Source organism: Podarcis bocagei, assembly GCF_964188305.1.
Source record: "Podarcis bocagei genome assembly, chromosome: 4".
Classification (NCBI taxonomy): domain Eukaryota; kingdom Metazoa; phylum Chordata; class Lepidosauria; order Squamata; family Lacertidae; genus Podarcis; species Podarcis bocagei.
Genome location: NC_138128.1, coordinates 78,349,892 through 78,369,413, shown reverse-complemented (window position 1 = coordinate 78,369,413; position 19,522 = coordinate 78,349,892). Strand labels below are relative to the sequence as shown.

The 19,522-nt window shown below is 42.4% G+C and overlaps 1 protein-coding gene across 1 annotated transcript in view; it reads right to left on the bottom strand.

Annotated features, from left to right (window-relative positions):
• Positions 1 to 1,080, bottom strand: part of CCSER2 (coiled-coil serine rich protein 2) — a 52,481-nt gene extending 51,401 nt beyond the window's left edge. Inside the window, exon 1 of the mRNA XM_081190831.1 lies at positions 1,062 to 1,080. The gene's annotated coding sequence lies outside the window, so the exon portion shown is untranslated. The remainder of the gene's footprint in view (positions 1 to 1,061) is intronic.
• Between the last annotated feature and the right edge of the window lie 18,442 nt (positions 1,081 to 19,522).

The following is a 19,522-nucleotide window of genomic DNA, read 5'->3' as shown; positions in this document are numbered from 1 at the left end:
CTTTGGTGTACTTTGCAGAGGACCAGGCTGTTAGTCCTGTACAATTTCTAATCATTTACTTATCCAACAATTTTTAAAATACATACATCAGCCAAACGAGGAGATCCAATTACACACAGAGAGACACTCTCTATATATGGACAAAATCTGCCCTCTCTAGTTTCAGTAAGTTGAAATCAACTCCAACTGTGTACTAGCGCCAAATGGGAGTGCAGGAAGCTTTTGTATGGATGAGCCCTTTGAGGTTACAGCTGAATGTCAATCCACTGTGAGAAACCTGAGAGATTGCTCACCAGATTACCAGAGAGGTTTTTCCCCTTTTAAGACCGGCAATAGAGATAAAATCATACTGCCTTCTACAACCCTATCATACATCCAAGCATAACATTTTTGCTTATAATTAATAACCCACACCACAGTTTGTGCTTCCAAATGTAAAACTGGCAAACCATGGTTTAGAATTGCTTTTTGTTTTCATTTATTGTTTAGCACTTATCTTCATAAATTCACTTCCAGCTCCACAAATCATCAACAAACTACATTTATGGCTGCTGCTCAGTCTCAAGAGGCTGTTGCACTGTGAACTCATACTTAATGTCAACCACAGCTGGGGCAAGCTTGCCAGTGCAAACCAGTTTAAAACAATGTTCCTATATCCCAAAACACAAAGTCAGTGAGCAAACATGGGTTCAGATGTAAAAACAACCCATGAATTGCCATGTCAGCTGAATTCAGCCTCAGTCTCTCCCAAACAGATTGAATTGTTTGACGCCTGCCTGACCCCTCTCCTTATACCAGCTGTCAGGAAGCAGAAGGGACAAGACTGCAGAGAAGGACAAGGGAAAAGGAGCTAGTCATACAAAACCATTGAAAAGAAGACTGTGGCAAGAATTTGTGTGTGAAAAAGTAACCATGAATGTTGTTATCCTCAAGTTTCAGAAATTCTCTCAAATGGACTGAATGGTGAACTTATGTTCCAACTATTTGGGAAAAAATTAAATACTGTTAATTATTAGTTCAACATCACTTTCCATTTGCAAAGTGCTTTACAAACATTGTGCCTTTTATCCTCACAATAGCAGTAGGAGAGAATGGGCTGAGAAGTGATGATTTGCCCAAGGTCAGAGAGCTTCAAAGTCTGAAACATAAGAAAACAAAGAAAGACACTCAATATTACCTTCCCTGATGGGACAAGCTTATAATGAGTCATTGTATGTTTGAAATGAGGATAAACACAGTAGCACTCCTTCAGTCACCAGCCCAGGTACAGAAGCAGCAGCCTTTGTCTGTTTTTAAGCAATATGGAGATGTCATCCGGCCTTTAAAGCCGGAAGAAGTGTTACCTGGCCACACGCACATATACATGCCCCCACCCTAGCATAAAAAGGACACCCCTACAGGAACACTAGTAGGCAGGAAACACTGCCGCAAGGCCACCTCCTGCCTCACGCCAGCAAAGGTGGATTGAGAAAGGCCTGCAGTTAGGACCAGTGCTCGACTCCTGCCAGGTCTCCCCAGCATCTCTTTTCAAGGCCTGGGCTGAATCCAGGAAGACATGCTGTAGGCAACCATGAGCAAGCACAAACTGAATTTCCCTCAACCTGCATAAACTAGGGAGTCCCCAAAAAGATCAGGGACAAGACTTCCCGGGCAGAGCTAGGGCGTTTCTCCGAGCAGATTTGAGCCCAGGCATCTCCCTCACTCCATCAACCCGAGGGTTAGCAAATCTGCTCCCCGACGCAGCAGTTAAGTCCGCCCTCCCCGCTCTCTCTCCACGACACGAGCATCTCCTAAGCCTGGTTTTTCTTTAAAAGGGGGGGGGGGGAGAGAGAGAGAGAGCAGGCTAGTGGTCACGACGGTGATGCAGCATCTTCGTCTCCAGCACAGTCAGTCACACGGCCGTGCAGCCAATCGCGCCCACCGAAGAACCACAAGATTCGCAGATGGGCGGGGGGGACGAGAGAGAGGAGAGATCAGAAGCCCCCCCCCCGGGGGGGGAGGGAGAGAGAGAGATGGGGCGAAGGTACCAGCTGTCCGCTGACTCAGCCCCTGAGCAGGGAGGCCCCTCGCTACCCCGCCAACCTTACAATGCGGGAGAAGATGTTGGAAAGGGCATGGGGAGGGGGGCAACAACCAGAGACCCGGCCCCTTCCTCCTCGTCCGTACCCCCCGTCCCTTCAGCCGGCTCCTTACTCTCCATCTCAACACACCCGCGGCTGACACTCACCCAAGGGCGAGGCGAGGCGGGGAGGGAGGAGCAGCGCCTTGCAGGTGGCGGGTGGGCCTCGCCCGGCGTCCCTCAGCGTACCGGCAGTGTTGGGAGAGGGGGAATAGCGGTCGCAGCCTCGGTCGCTCTCTCTCTCTCTCCCTCGCTCGCTCGCAGCCGGCCAGCGTCCTCCGAGGTACCCGCCTCCCTTCATGCACACGCCCCGGAACTCGCAGCCGGCCTCCTGCCCCATCCGCTGAGGCGGCGGCGGCTGACAGCTGACGCTGACGTAATGCGGCAAGCAGTGCGCACGCGTGTTGTTGCCGCCGCTTCGCTTTGTAGGCCTGCGCCCTTCCCCCCCTCCCCCTCCCCGGCAATTCTTCTATCAATTGTCTCGCGCTGCACAGTTACTGGGCAGAGAGTGCGCGCGCCGCTGGTGCTTCGGCCCAATCCCCACGTTCCGAAGGTGGAAACCCCGCCCCCCCTTCCCCGCGACAACGGCTTTTCCCGCCCAAATTCAAACCGGCGGCCGTAGCGTTTGTCCGGTGGCTTGATCCAAAAGTCCATAGAATGATACGAGTTGAAAGGGACCCCCAGGGTCATCTAGTCCAACCCCCTTCAAGGCAGGAATGTAGGAATCTCAACTAGCTCGTGCATACATGACACAGATGATGGCCGGCCAACCGGTTAGCTTGGGATACAGAGTAGATGCGTTGAAATTAATGTCCATGGCAAACCCAGTCCATTAATTCCTATGGGTCCACTCGTGAGTAAAAGTTGGGATACAATCCAATAACCATTTGCTTTGTGAGGGATGAGATATTCCCCCAGCTAGCTGCAAAACATAAAGTTGTCTAATACACAGTGGCCTTATATACATCACACCCGAAAAGGACACCGTTATAATTTTTCTGTTAGTTTTCAGGTTCAGACCCAAATTTAGAGAGATAAATCGCTATCATTTAAATAGAAATATATTTCACCTTAGTAAGGAAGACAGCACCTTGTGCTGCCTTCTCAATCTGTCCAAACAATGCTTGGTGGGGACCTGAAACCCACTTTTATCTTTAAACCAGGCTTGGCAGCTCCTCAGAAAGAAGACGCCTTTAAATAGAGGGCTGCCCTAAAGTAATGACCCACCCCACTTTTGCCTACTTACACCCATGAATGGGATTACTCTGCCTCCTCCAAAGCCTTTTGCTTTTTCATAAGACATTAGACCAGGAAGGGAATAATAATCTATTTTCCCCAAGCCTTTTCCCCTCCTCTTAAGCAAGTTTCACCTAGGAAGTGAGTGTTTATTACCTGCAAACCCCAAAATCAGGGATCCCCTTGAAACAGGTGCCAAAGTTTTGTAATCATTTTGTAGTGATTTGTAGGGGCCCCCATGTTTTGTAGCACCCCACAAAGGGAGCAATACACACTCAAACCCAGGGGCGACAGGGTTCCCCCAAACCCAACATTGTCCAGTCTGCTTGAAACTGGTGCCAAAGTTTTGTAACCGTTTTGTAGTGAAAACCCCATATGTGTTTGAAACATTTAAGCTGATAAAAAATATGGTTTTGTTGATCAAAATTTACATTTCACAAAGGAATTGTTAGAAAATAATGATAAGTTAATATTTAAGATGTATAAACTATTGTTGGAATAGGAAACTAAGGATGAACTGGTGAAAGCAATAATTTGTTGGGCAAGAGATGTGGGTCACAATACAGAAATGGACCTGTGGGAAAAGCTGTGGAAAACAGGGTTGAAATTTACAGCTTGCTATAAACTGCAGGAGGCAGTGGAAGACAGGAGTGCCTGGCGTGCTCTGGTCCATGGGGTCAAGAAGAGTCGGACACGACTAAACGACTAAACAACAACAACAACATGCTTTGAAGGAGGGACACGGGTGGTGCTGTGGGTTAAACCTCAGAGCCTAGGACTTGCTGATCAGAAGGTCAGCGGTTCGAATCCCTGCGGCGGGGTGAGCTCCCATTGCTCATTCCCTGCTCCTGCCAACCTAGCAGTTCGAAAGCACCTCAAAGTGCAAGTAGATAAATAGGTACCACTCCAGCGGGAAGGTAAACGGCATTTCCATGCGCTGCTCTGGTTCGCCAGAAGCAGCTTAGTCATGCTGGCTACATGACCCGGAAGCTGTACGCTGGCTCCCTCGGCCAATAAAGTGAGATGAGCGCCGCAACCCCAGAGTCAGCCACGACTGGACCTAATGGTCAGGGGTCCCTTTACTTTTTATGCTTTGAAGGAAACTTATATGACACCAAGTAAATTAGCAAAAATGTACAAGTCAGAGTCAGGTAATTGTTGGAAATGCAATGATATGCAAGGAACTTTCTGTCATGTGGTGGATCTGTAGAGTAGCAAGGAAAATTGGGAAATGATTCATAATGAGTTGAAAAAAAAGTTTTAAAAGTCTAGTCCCAAGAATGCTTTCCTTCTAGGTATAAAACTCTTTCTTTCTCTCTCAGCCCTAGTCCCCAAACTGCAGGTTTTTATTGTTTCTTTCATATAGTGATCTGGATTGCATCATCCTTATCTGGCAAGTATCTTATCTACCCTGTTCTCTGATCTGATTTTCTTATTTTAACAATTGGCTCCCATTTGGGCACATCACCTGACATTCTGAGCTCTTAATACTCATTTATCAAGAGCAAGACTCTGGCTCCATACTGCCTTAAGGTAAACCCACCGTTATAGTCCTATTGACAGAAAACTGATAGCAAAACCCATAAGAGTTGAATTTCATGTGATTTTTTTTCAACATTATGTGCTGCCAGAAGATATATATGTATGTATATGTGTGTGTGTGTGTGTGTGTGTGTGTGTGTGTGTGTGTGTGTATTGTCCAGTGGCACCTTAGAGACCAACTAAGTTAGTTCTTGGTATGAGTTTTTGTGTGCATGCACACTTCTTCAGTTCACTACACAGATATATTTTGCAGAGGTTGCAAGATAAACAAAAATAGCAGAATTTCTGCCTCCTTTCTTTGCACGCAGGGCCTGATCCATTCTAATTTAAGTTAAAATCACTAAATTGCCTGATTGATTTCACGGGAACTGTTGTATGATTAACTTTCTCTTAATTTGGTCCAAACATATGGAGTCTTCTAAAATCTTTTTTTCTTCCATCTTCCATTTTAAAAAACAACCTTATATTTAGGCTTGTTTTCTATTCTTGCTAGGGAAGGAATGGACCTTGAGAAAGTTGCTGAAACTCCTGTGGCGCTCAGTTATTGCATCACGATTGTGTGATTTTATGCCCTGAAATGGGCAAATAATTTCTAAAGTGTGTGGAAACGTGGAAAGTGGGGTACACGGACATGCTTATATAAAACCGAGAGAAGCAAAACCAAGTCATGCAGACAAGGAAGACATAAAACAGAAAGAGGATGCTGAAAATCTAATTCAGATGGCAGTAGGTACCAGGAAATTTAGAAAGCAATCACTTTTCAGGGTGAGCAAATAATGTTTGAAACAATCAGAGGCAGCAATGGAAACAGCTATTGGGGATGCATTACATGTAATATTAGAAAATTCCCACTTAGGTGGGAAACAATAAGAGTCGGTGGATCATTATAGATGGTGTGTTTGGCCTTCTTCCATTTCTAAATTGCTTTCAGTTATCTGTTTGGTTTGGAAGTATTTTAAACCACACACTGTAAAAGTTGTCTTCAATTTTGTCATATATATTTTTATAGCCCCTAGCATCCTTCTCTTTTCAAGGGCCATGTAGTACAATGGGCACACACAGTGGATGGACTAAAATGAACAAGAGGCTGATGTCTCAAGTGAACACTGCTTAATTATGTATGGCCAGCTGCTTTCATTGACTATGATACATATGTGCCAGAGGGGAGCAGGGAAAAAAGAAGTATGTGAAACGAGGGCCTTAATCTTCCATTTATTTAGTTGAGAGCAATGCCAAAGGAATTTTAAAAAGTTATCTATGCTAGCATTACATTGTTAACAAGTCTCAGTATTTGGCAGCAGTATGAGGAATTCTACACAGTCATAGAAAACGTGTCCCAACTGCATTTATCTTAATGCATTTTTAGAAAAGAGCAGTGTTAACATCCCATCTGTAGGTGGAAGGGAGTACAGGAGAACAGCCATGTTTTAAAGAGAACTTTGTTTTAAACAAAATATTTAAAAGAAAGCACCTCCAAAAAATAATAATAAGCAGGGCAGAGTGGTGTAGTGACACAAACTTGCTCCCATAAGGCTTTTAGATTTAAGAATGTTGTGCTCTTGGCTACAATAACTAGAAATCACAATCCTCTCTTAAATCCACATACTGGTCTGGCACAGAATTAGCCACATTCTTCTTCACTTGTCCAGATCCTCAAAGTGTCCCTATTTTCCAGGGACAGTTCCAGATTTACAGAAGCTGTTTTTGTTTCTGATTTTATCCCAGAATGTCCCGCTTTGCCTTAGGACTTCCCTATTTTCATCAGAAAAATGTTGGAGGCTATGGAGTTATCTGTCCCCCAAGTCATTTGAAGGCAGTCCTGTATAGGGAAGTTTTTAAATGTTTTCTGTTTTGTTGTGTTTTTATATGTGTTGGAAGCCACCCAGAGTATAAATTTTAAAATTATTATGGAATAGGATGTCCCTGTTTTCATCGGAGAAATATTGGACGGTATGCTTGTCACCTTCTCAGAGTGATTCCTAGTGCTAATTCCTAGTGTTAAAACATTGGGACCGGGGTGGGGTAAGCCTCTATTTTTTCACTCCTCAACTTTGCTAGGAGGCTCCAAGAACAACTAGAGCAGAGCTTTCCAAATTTTTCATGTTGGTGACACACTTTTTAGACATGCATTGTTAATATCAGACGACACAGCGATTCTTCAAACAGCTCTTTTTTATTCACAAGCCAGAACAGAACTGAACTGAAGGGTTCAGCAAGCCTGCTTATATAGAGCTCCACTAGAATGCAACAGTAACCATTTTCTGTAACTATCCAATCACTGAACGTCACTTTCGATCCCTTATTTGCATATGTGGACCTGAACTATCTACAGTCTCCCCCTGTTGGTCCAGGGTGAGAACTTCAGTACATAACATGCATCATTCTGTGACACTGTTATTCAGTTTTACTAGCAAACCAGAGGTTAAAATAATCCCTTTCCAGCCCCGGGAGAACTGCAGGGCATGTTGAGACATACAGTTTGGAAAACTCTGTACAGTACTAGAGGCTACATTACTAGCCTACTTGCTGAGTACACTAAACTATTTTTCTTTACTGCATATATTCACAGCTTTTCTCCCACTTTCACTTTATATATTGCTTTCATAAAAAGAAATCATTTAGAATATGAGTTTGACTGTATTTCTGTACCACCCATCAAGGTTGCATGGTGCCACTGGCTTCACTTGCAACAATCATCTCCAAAGGAAACAATACACACATATGTATTCCATGGATTTCAGAGACACAGTTGTGCAGGATTCCATATTGCATGGAAAGCATATACACAGAGAGGTCTGTGTGCACAGCATCTGACCACACCATATAGATGTGGAGTGTGTGTGTGTGTGTGTGTGTGTGTGTGTGTGTGGCAGTGCTTCACTACCTAGAGACTAGAACCAGAAACATGAACCTGGAGCCCCATTCTACATTTGATTCCCTTTCATGCATGAAAGAAGCGTGAAACTGCAGCATATTGCATTATTTGGAGGAAGGTCCTATGGTTTGAGAGCACTGGTAACAGGATATTTCTGCAACTTGTACTACCTTTTCATTTATATATATATACTGGGTATGTTTTTGTTTTTTACTGTTCAGTATGTCTTGGGATGAATATGTAAGTCATCTCGAGGGAACAAGTGGAAAAGCAGATTATATATTTTAAGATTAATAAACCAATAATCGACACATTAAAAAAGAAGCACATTTTAAAAGAGAAAACTAATCTCTGTATTCACTGAAACCAGAGGATTTTTTTGTATCCTCAACCTTTGAAAGAAAAGTCAATAAAAACTTGAGTCTTAATTATAAGTATACATAAATGCTGCAAAGCTATTTTTCTGCCGTGTAGCTCTTCTGACCTTCATTCCACATGCATGGCTGGGGCCAAGCACTTTTAAGCTCCATTGATTTTAGTGGGAAAGATTGAAGCATATGCTTATCTCCCTCCGTGGAATCAATGGGGCTTAGAAGTGCTAGGTTGGGAAGGATCATGTCCTACATAAATAATGTGTATGTAGAGCACAAGGAAGAAAATGCCTTACAGTTCTCTGACAGCAAATGGGCTCCATGTCTGTCGTACAAAGCTCTGCTGACAGATCCATGCCCATCTTTCATTAGCTTCAAATAAAGAAATATTGTTCTGGTCTCCAATATTATTTCACATGGCATAGGCACATACTGTAACGAGTTTGTGTGCTAGCATTGGTGTTTTACAATTCTTGCAAGACCATTGTGCCAGAAAACCTGAAGACATAGCTTACAAGGCATTTTAAACATTTTTAATATACATTCATGTGGAGGCATACATTCTGTGCCTCCAGGTGTTTGTTGTCAGCATGTTTATCCTTGACCAGCAATCCCTTTCTTTGACTAGCATCACAAGCCTAACCATGTCTACTCAAAAGAAAATCCTTTTGAACACAATGGGACTTACTCTCAGGTAAGTGGAGTTCAGATTGCAGCCTCAGTAAAGTTACAGTCCCCCTGTTTTTAGTCTTCAGATATCACAAATTAAATGTTTTTAACTAGTGTGGGGCAAGCCCATATAGATCCTTACATAGGACTTCCGGAGGCGGCGCGAAACGGCAATGGCGGTCCTCTTCAGCTGCTGAAGAGGGGCTCCGCGGAAAAGGGTCGTGCGCTGCGGCATAGCGACGACCCACTCAGAAAAACCACGGGTAGAGTGAGCCCGTGGCCGTGGGGTTCAGCGGGCACCAGGAGCGACCTCGGAAGCACAGAAGGGACCCCGTAAGGGGCTCCGGAACGTGGAGGGGGTAGCGGTGCTGTGAATCCATCGCTCTTTCCGCGGAAGCGAAGCCGCGCGGCTGCTGCTGATGAGCGCTGACCTTTCTTCTTTGAACATTTGATTTGGAACAACATACTCGTGAGTAAGAAATCCGAGACATTATTTGAACCTAAATTTGTGAATTTCGGCTGAAAGCGGGAGACGCTAAAAAGGAAGTCAGTCTTCCGGCTCTGTTTAAAGTATCGAGCAAAGACTTACTAAAGCGGAAGCGCTAAAAGGAGTTTAAAAGAAGTTGGAATATACCCTGCAAATTCAGATTTGACCGTTTAAAAGTCAAGGAAAAGTTTAAACTGTATTATAAGTGGACAGAAACTGTGATTTCCTCTTTACCTTTTGTGGATTATAAAGTTGCGACACCCAGCTCTCGGGCTGCCTGGATATAAAGTAACATCAGACTGCGGCAACTATATATAAAAATACAAAGTTACATTGGGCTACTCTGTAAGTTATAAAAAAGGAACTGTTGCATGCACCTTTGTAAATGACTTCTACTCTCTGCAGTTAAAAGTGAATTTAGAGGATTCTCCCCCTTGTCTTGGATTTTACCTAACTTTTTCTTTGGGAACTTAATGGTGGAAACTTTTTATCCTTCTCCCTAATTTCTGGGGAGCTCCCCCTGCTGGATTGTGGAATTACTAGTCTCTGAGAACTGCCGGTTGTTTTGGAATTTTTTACGTCTGGATGTTTACTTTTTGGATTGCTTTTCCCATGGGATTTACAATTTGACCTTGACACTTGGACAGCTGTGGAATGAGTGGTGCAGCAAAAACAAGGGCTGGCAAGAAAGCAAAACAAACTGAACTTTTGCAATTAACTCTGCCTGTGCAGTCACGTAGATCATCTGTTCCAATTGTGACAGGTCTGCAAGAAGGACAACCCAAACAGCCAGCTTTTGGGGATATGGCTGCAGGAGGGCTAGACCCTGTTTCTAAAGAAATATTGGATCAGCTGGCAGCATTAAATAAGAAAGCTGACGAACAAGCAGCTAAATTTGAGGAACAAGCGGCTAAATTTGACCAAGTGACAGCTACAATTAATAAACTGACAGATCAAGTCGCTCAAAATACACAGGCAGTAGGCAATATTGAAAAGATTACAACAGAAAATCGGAAATTAGCTGAGGAAGCAAATACAAAAGCAGACCAAAATAAAAAGAGGATAGAGGAATTAAGAGGGGAAGTAAGACCACTGAGCAGACAGGTTACTGAACAGCAAGCGTACCTGTCCATGGCGGAACTGAAAAACAGGGAAAATAATCTCAGGCTTAGAAACATCCCAGAACTAGAAAAAGAAGATCTGATTGGCTTTTTGACGGCAGAAATATCCAAGTTCTGGGGCCTGGCAGAAGAGAAGGACTTTAAAATTGTCACCGCTTTTAGATTGGGAAGAGTGGCCAAGAAGGATAAACCAAGAGATTGCTTGATCATCTTGAGATGCAAGCAAGAAAAAGATAATATACTCGGCCTGCATTTTAAAAATTCACTGGTGATTCAGGGAAAGACAGCAGAAATCTTCAGAGACATACCAAAACAGTTGTTGGATTTAAGAACTACATACAAAGATCTGGCAAGCTTACTGAGAAACAACACAATCCCTTACAGGTGGGAATTCCCTCAAGGACTATCTTTTACTTTGAAAGGGAAGAAGATAAGAATCAGAACAGCAGAGGAGCAAGAAAAGTTCCTAAACGACCACGGGGAGGACCTTCGGAAAGGAACAGCAGAAGAAGAAGAAGAGTTTGGATTTGATATCCCGCCTTTCACTCCCTTTAAGGAGTCTCAAAGCGGCTAACATTCTCCTTTCTCTTCCTCCCCCACAACAAACACTCTGTGAGGTGAGTGGGGCTGAGAGACTTCAGAGAAGTGTGACTGGCCCAAAGTCACCCAGCAGCTGCATGTGGAGGAGCGGAGATGCGAACCCAGTTCCCCAGATTACGTGACTACCGCTCTTAACCACTACACCACACTGGCTCTTGGTGCTTGGCCACCTCCTACGCCTGGTGCAAAACCAGATCCACTTCCAGGAATAGACGACAAGGGAGACAACCCTATTGGTTGACAAATTGATCCAGGATGTCTCTGCAGCTTTTTAGTTGGAATATTCATGGCGCAAATTCTCCCGAAAAAAGGAAAAGGATTTTTCATATATTGAGGAAGGAACAATTAGACGTCATTTGTCTTCAAGAAACACATGTGACTAGGCTCCACAGGAGAGTGTTAATCAATAAGAGACTTGGCCAAGAATTTATCTCATCGGACAAGGTTAAAAAAAGAGGAGTAGTGATATATGCAAAGGAGAGCCTAGCACCAAAGTTTGTGTATAAAGATGAACAAGGAAGAATTCTGGCGATTGAAATACAATCACAAGGAGAAAAATTTTTGATAGTAGGAATCTACGCACCAAACGAGGGGAAATCGGAATTTTATAAGAAGCTGCATGAGATAATGCTGGACCACATTGACTATACTAACATCATTTTGATGGGAGATATGAATGGGGTTGTCTCCACATATATGGATAAGTCACAAAACCAAAACTTGACCAAAGATGGCAGACTACCAAAGACTTTCTTCGAACTTACAGACAATATGGATCTGATTGACATTTGGAGGACAAAGAACCCTCTAGGTAAAGAGGGAACATTCTTTTCTGAGGCCCACCTATCTTGGACAAGAATCGACCAAATTTGGATGTCTAGAGGACTGGCACCTAAGACTAAAAAAATAGAGATCTGCCCCAAAACTTGCTCCGACCACAACGCTTTGAAAATAGACTTGAGACTTACACCAGCTGGATCCTTCAGATGGAGAATGAATGACTTTCTATTTAGAGATCAGGAAATTGTTAAGAAGGCCCAAAAAACGTTGAAAGACTATTTTGAAATAAATTTGAATACTTCGGTGGAAAAGAAAATAATCTGGGACGCGAGTAAAGCTGTTATGAGAGGGTTCCTGATACAACAGAACACCATCAAGAAAAAACTCTGGAATGGTAAAAAGGACAAGATTTTGGAGAAGATAAGAGACGGAGAGAAAAAGCTGAGACTAAACCCAAAATCAAAAGAAGTTTTAAGAGAAATAAAATTCCATCAAGCACAATATGCGAAATTGATAAACCAAGAAGTGGAATGGAAAATTAAACAGATGAAACAAAGATCATTCAAATCGGCAAATAAATGTGGGAAGCTGCTGGCATGGCAGCTGAAAAAGAGACAAAAACTGAACTTTGTTACCAATCTGGAGGTTGAAGGAGAATGTATTCAGAAACCAGAAGAAATTAGAAAGTGTTTCCAGAGATACTTTAAAAAATTGTTTACTCAAGGACCCCAAGTAGAGACCGAGATAAACAAATTTTTAAAAAGCAATGGCCTGCAAAAATTAACACAAGACAAACAAACAGCCCTGAATTACAAAATAACACAACAGGAAATTGAAAGTGCCATTCAGAATATGCAATTAGGCAAATCCCCAGGCCCAGATGGACTTACCTCCAAATATTATAAGACACTGAAGGAATATTTGACCCAGCCACTAATGGAGGTATGTAACCAAATTATGGAAGGGAAGGGGGCACCAGAATCGTGGAAAGAGGCATTCATCACTTTGATACCAAAATTGGAATCTGAAAAGACTCAACTTAAGAACTACCGTCCCATCTCACTCCTAAACGTGGATTATAAAATTTTTGCTGATATTTTGGCAAATAGATTGAAAAAAATTTTAAATGAAGTAATTCATAAGGACCAAGCAGGCTTTCTCCCTGGTAGGCATTTGTCTGACAACACCAGGAACATTATTGATGTTTTGGAGTTACTACAGACAAATTTGAGTACGAAAGCAGTTTTGATTTTTATAGACGCTGAGAAGGCCTTTGACAATATATCTTGGAAATTTATGAAGAAAAATTTGGAAGGGATGGGAGTGGGAAGGGCGTTCCAAAATGGTATTGAAGCAATCTATTCAGAACAAAAAGCTAAATTGATTGTAAACAATGTGGTGACAGAGGAGTTCAAAATTGAAAAAGGGACACGACAGGGGTGCCCCTTATCACCCTTGTTATTTATCTCTGTCCTGGAGGTGTTGCTGAACTTGATTAGGAAGGACCAGCAGGTGGAAGGAATACAGGTCGGAGGAAAACAATATAAACTGAAGGCCTTCGCAGATGATTTGGTTTTGACACTACAGGAGCCAGAACCTAGTACTAAAAGAGCTTTAGAACTAATTTCGGAGTTTGGTCGGGTGGCGGGATTCAAGTTGAACAAACAAAAAACTAAGGTCTTGGCAAAAAACTTGACACCTTCAGAAATAGATGGGTTCCAGAAGGAAACAGAATTAAATGTAGTTACAAAAGTGAAATACCTGGGGGTTAATTTGACTGGGAAAAATTTGAATTTGTTCAAAGATAATTATGAAAAATGTTGGTCTGAAATTAAAAAGGACTTAGAAATTTGGTCAAGATTGAAACTTTCCTTGTTGGGAAGAATTGCAGCAGTTAAGATGAATGTATTGCCAAGAATGTTGTTTCTGTTTCAAACCCTTCAGATCGTGGACAGAGTGGAGTGTTTTGGAAAGTGGCAGAGGGATATTATGAAGTTTGTCTGGCAGGGCAAAAAGCCCCGAATAAAATTTAAAATACTAACAGATGCAAAGGAAAGAGGGGGATTTGCCCTGCCGGACTTAAGGTTGTACTATGAAGCTGCATCCTTCTGCTGGATGAAAGATTGGTTTTTGTTAGAAAACACTGATGTCCTAGATCTTGAAGGGTTTAATAATGCTTTTGGGTGGCATGCATATTTGTGGTACGACAAGGTAAAGATTCACAAATTGTTCAAAAACCATATTGTCAGGAAAGCTTTATTTATTGTCTGGACTAAATATAAGGACTTACTTGAAAATAAGACCCCGAGGTGGCTATCACCGACGGAGGCTAAGGCCAGAAAACTATTTAACATGGAGAGTGGCTGGGCAAAATACTGTGAGATAATAGAAAGAGTTGGTGATACTTGGAGGTTGCAGAGTTTTGAAAAATTGAAAGGAAAGGTGCGAGACTGGTTTCACTATGCCCAAATTCTAGAGATCTTTAAAAAGGATAAAAAAATTGGTTTCCAGGTGGAAAAATCAAAATTAGAGTCAGAACTTCTTGAACCTAAGACGAAAGTGCTTTCAAGAATGTATAACTTGCTGCTTAAATGGAACACTCAAGATGAGACAGTTAAATCAGCCATGATAAAATGGGCACAAGACATTGGGTACAATATTATGTTTGAAGACTGGGAAAGGTTATGGACCACCGGTATGAAATTTACGGCATGTAGTGCCTTAAAAGAAAACATTATGAAAATGATGTACAGGTGGTACATGACCCCAGTCAAACTCGCAAAGATATACCATTTGTCTGATAATAAATGTTGGAAATGCAAGGAGGCTGAAGGAACATTCTTCCACCTCTGGTGGACATGCCCGAGGGTGAAGGCCTTTTGGGAAATGATTTATAACGAGTTGAAAAAGGTATTTAAGTATACCTTCCATAAGAAACCAGAGGCCTTCCTCCTGGGCATTGTAGGCCAGAGAGTGTTAAAGAAGGATAGAACTTTCTTTTTATATGCAACTACAGCAGCAAGAATCCTTATAGCCAAATATTGGAAGGCACAGGAGTTACCCACGCTGGAAGAGTGGCATACGCAACTGATGGACTACATGGAACTAGCCGAAATGACTGGCAGAATCCGAGACCTGGGAGAAGAGGCAGTGGAAGAGGATTGGAAAAAATTTAAGGACTATCTACAAAAACATTATAAGTTATATGAATGTTGAGAATTTGCTAAGTTTTGGGAAAAACATGCTTCAGTATTGAGATCTGAAAATGATGGAAATTAAGTTATGACTGTGAAAAGTTTAAATTTTAGAGTATATAATTAGATGAAAGTACAAAAACACATGAAACAAGGTATCAATTTGCTGTTTATTCTTTATTGTAAAGAAAGCAGGGGATGGAAGACGTGGGGAAGTCCAATTGATTATGAAAAAAGATTCGGAAAAGTGAATTTTCTTTTATTTAACTTCTTCTTTTCTTTTTGTAAAACCGCTTTTGTTGTGTCATTGACGATGTATTCTGACCTTGGAAAAAAAGCAATAAAAAATATTATTTTTTAAAAAAACCATATAGATCCTTACATAGAAGTAAGGCATATTTTTTGAGTAGGATTGCCTGGTTAATCTCTTTATATATTGGTTGCCCCATTTCTAACTGGAAAGCACCAATTTAGCATGGCTTTGCCTAGGAATGAGCCAAGGAGGAATGAATGCCTGCTCCGACTCCTGAATTAGTAGCAGGCCCCTCCCACTTTTACTCAATGTCACATCAGTACATGTGTTGCTATCCTCTGCCACATGACATACAAAATCAGAAGAATGGACTCCTCAAGGACCTTTTCTGATTCTGGCTTAGCCCCTTCAACATTTATAATGAAGTCACCACATGCAATGTTGTCACAATTAATGCAGGAAGTGATGGGACTGATCCCATGGAACACTAACCTTATTAAATGTATGAGGTGGTCGAGAGGTCTTTGCCGCCTTCAAACCATATACAGTGGTACCTCGGATTACATACGCTTCAGGTTACATACACTTAATGTTACAGACTCCACTAACCCAGAAATAGTACATCGGGTTAAGAACTTTGCTTCAGGATGAGAACAGAAATTGCGCGGCGGCAGCAGCAGCGGGAGGCCCCATTAGCTAAAATGGTGCTTCAGGTTAAGAACAGTTTCAGGTTAAGAACAGACCTCCAGAACAAATTAAGTTCTTAACCCAAGGTACCACTGTATATGGACTAGCTGATCAGTGGGGTCCCTTCCCATTCTACAGTACTCTAATTCTATGAAGACGCTAATTTTAGTACAGGACTCTTTGCACCCATCTTTACATCCGAGCTTTACTTGGTCTCAAGTTTTAGAAAAGCACCGTTCATGCTCACAGTGGCAAGATGTTTCCTGATCACATGGGCATTTTAGGAAGCATTGCCGACATGTAAGCATTTGTTTGTAGAAAGAGACCCACATCTCAGCGAGCTTGAAATAAGTTTGAAGTGTGGGAGGGAAAGACTCATTGACCACTATAACTTGAGGGCAACACTACAAAATGTCTTCAACATGTTCACTGGCCTCTTTGTAGGTCATTTCAGTATACCCCCCACCCAGTGCTTCCCCCCCTAAAAAAAAACATGTTCAGGGGTACTCTCATTTTCCTACTCATGTTGAAATACTGCCCCTCAATGAGGCAAAACTTAGATTCACAAAATGTTTAGGGGGTATGCGTTGTTAGGATATTTCCGTTCCTCCTTAAAAAGGGAACAGGCTGTTGTGTGTCACAAGCCTGCTCACAGGGAGTTTCCGTTTTGTATATAGCTTTTGTTGCTGGCTGTTTCCTCCACATGGAGCAAGCAGTCATGTTTTTCCTTTGTTCTGACCAACGCTGAATAAAGCTGTAAATATGCTCTTCTGGGTGCATCTTCTGTTGTGGAAACACTGCAGAAAGGGCGTGCATGAGTCTCGGAACGTGTCTGAGGCGCGTGTCGCTCGTGTCGCTAATTGACTGACGCTGTTCTACCCCTGCGTCCCCCCAGAAAAAAAAGCACTGACCCCACAAATTTCCTAAAAGGAGGGCTCAAAAGCTCCAGTGAATACTGTTGATGTGGCACAGAAAACAAGAGGGCAATTTTAAAATAAAAAAAAAATAGGGAAGCTATGTTGACTGAAATATTTTAGTCAACAAAGCATCCTGCACAGTTTTACAGGACTTAACATCTGTTTCTGGCCCCCACCCCCATCTGAGTACCTTGTAAATATGGTATGCCTCCTTAAAGCCAGAAGAATGTGCCCTGCCATTATCAACCTCCGTAAGGAAAAAAGAGAGATGTCATGTAGAATTTGCTGGGACTCAAAGCAATCAAAAACATACATGACTTGATAGGGACGGATCTTAGCAACAAGCTGTGGAGACTAGGAAGTCTCACTAGCAGAATGTAGTAGGTGATTTGATAGGCTCTCGTTTGGTATCCATTTTGCATTAACAACTCAGAGGCAGCTTGGATTTGACAGCTCTTTTGTAGCCTCTTAATGCAGCTGCGAAAACCCAAATGCAGCTCTGTGTCTTGAATATTAACCAGACACAACTATTTTCAGAAATGAAAACATTTACTTATTACAGGAAATGCCTCTTTCCTAGCTACAGTGCCACTACCCTGGAACTAGTAGTACTGGCCATATTTTGAAAAGAATAATATAGCTGTAACTGACTGAAGCAGCACTAAAGATTTAGGGTTATCTGTTTGAGCAGCCACAGAAAGGGACAGGGGCAGAAATAATCATATTTCTTTAAACCACTAGTTTAGTAGAATTGCAAAAGACATGCTGATAATGAAATTAAATTCTAAACTATTATAATAAATTATTGGAGAATCAGAATCAGAGCAGTGTTTTTTTTTGGGGGGGGAGGGATTGTTTAACCCTCTCTTCCATGAGATATTTCCTGGTCCACCTCTCACCTCCAAAGAAACTGCTATAAGAATCACAGGGGGAAAGATGAATGGGCATAGCCAGGATTTTTGTTGGGGGGGCAGAACCTCAGTTTGCTATGTATTTTTAATTTATTTTTATTTATTTTGAGTGCAACTGCCCCCCTGCCCCCCCCCGGCTACACCCATAGAAAGATACACATGTACCTACATTTCCCCCTCCAAATGATCAGAAACATGTGCTTGAAGTTAACCATTACTCACTTCTTCAGTTGGTTTTAATGCAACATTTTATCGTTTGAGTTGGCTTCAGGCCATGATCTTTAGCATGCATGTCATTTTAAAGGAACAAGGAATATGTTATCACAGTTATGTACTTTGGATTCTACGCTCGCCCATGCCACTTAAAACATTATATTCAAAGTCTCAAGGTGAGATGGTAAGCAGGCCTGAGATGTGATGCTGATTCTATCCCACTTCCTTTCATATTCTTACTGCAAACACGCAGGCTGTCATAACTGTAGCAGGCTGATCATAACCGTAGCACGGGAGTGGGGGGGTAACACTTTCCACATCACAGTTTTCCAAGTCACCTGCCTCCACCCCCACCCCCCAGTTTTATCCACAGGAGAAAACTAGCACATATTCCTTGTTTCAAGGCCTCCTATGTTTCCGTTGGCCTGCTCCCTGGCTTTGATCCTTGCTTGTTTCCTGGCTCATCTCAGACAGCCGCCTACAGTTCAGCCCCTTGACTCTCACAAATGAAATGATGAATGGTCAAGTTAACCAAAGGTCTCATTTCCCTTGGCCAAGGCACAATCATAGGGCCACTATACGCCCCAGACATTACACTTTTGGGGTGTCCTGGTTTTTATGTTTTGAACTATGGCAACCCTTTTTTAACCTTTCCTCATTTCCAGCTGCACCTGGGGAAGATATAGATCATGGATTATTTAATTTCCATACCGCTTAATATATTTAAAATATTGCTAAGTAGTATGGACAGGTGAAAAAGAGGGCAGGGCTTCTGAAGGTTTAATAATTGTTTCAGGAGGCGTAATTTGTAATCATTCCCTTTCCCACACACCTGTAAAAACCGTAAGAGTCCTGTTTTCTTTTTTTGCCTGGCTACCCTAATGGATATGCTAGTGATTTTGTTTCTCTGCTGTGCACAGTGTTTGAGGCTACTGCTGTTTTACATACCATGTGTGCCAACTTATGAAAGCGTACTTCTAATTTGACCCAATGAATTCTTAAATGCTGGAAGGCAGGCCTGTATCCGATAAAACTAGCCAGCCCTTTGATGCTCCCCAATATGCCATGTTCTTGGCCTTCTAAATTACCCATCACTGGCTGATCAGATCGGAAAGTAAATGCGCATTTGCAGCACCGAGCAGACATTTTAATAGCCAAGCAGCCTAGGTATGGATGACTGCCCAAAACAACACATTGTTAATGCAAGGGGAACCAAAACGGGGGGGGGGGGGTATTAAGATCTTGGCACTGGGGCCTGTAGGTAGGAAATGAGGATGGAGAGCACCACAACAGACTGTATTTGGCTTTTCCAGAACAGCCTTAATTCCAAGAAGTGGTGTGTAATGATGGGAATCTGAGAGATGATTCATGTTTGTTTTATGAGATGCTGTTTACTGCAGCATGCAGTCTGGGTCATAACACTGTATCTTTATTACGCAGTTAGAGCGATTGGATGGCTAGATCTGGCAGAATGCTGTACTCACAGTCCACTGCTCTTCACCCAAGTCCAGGATTTAGTGTTGCTGGGAGGAGCAGGGGCTTGCCTG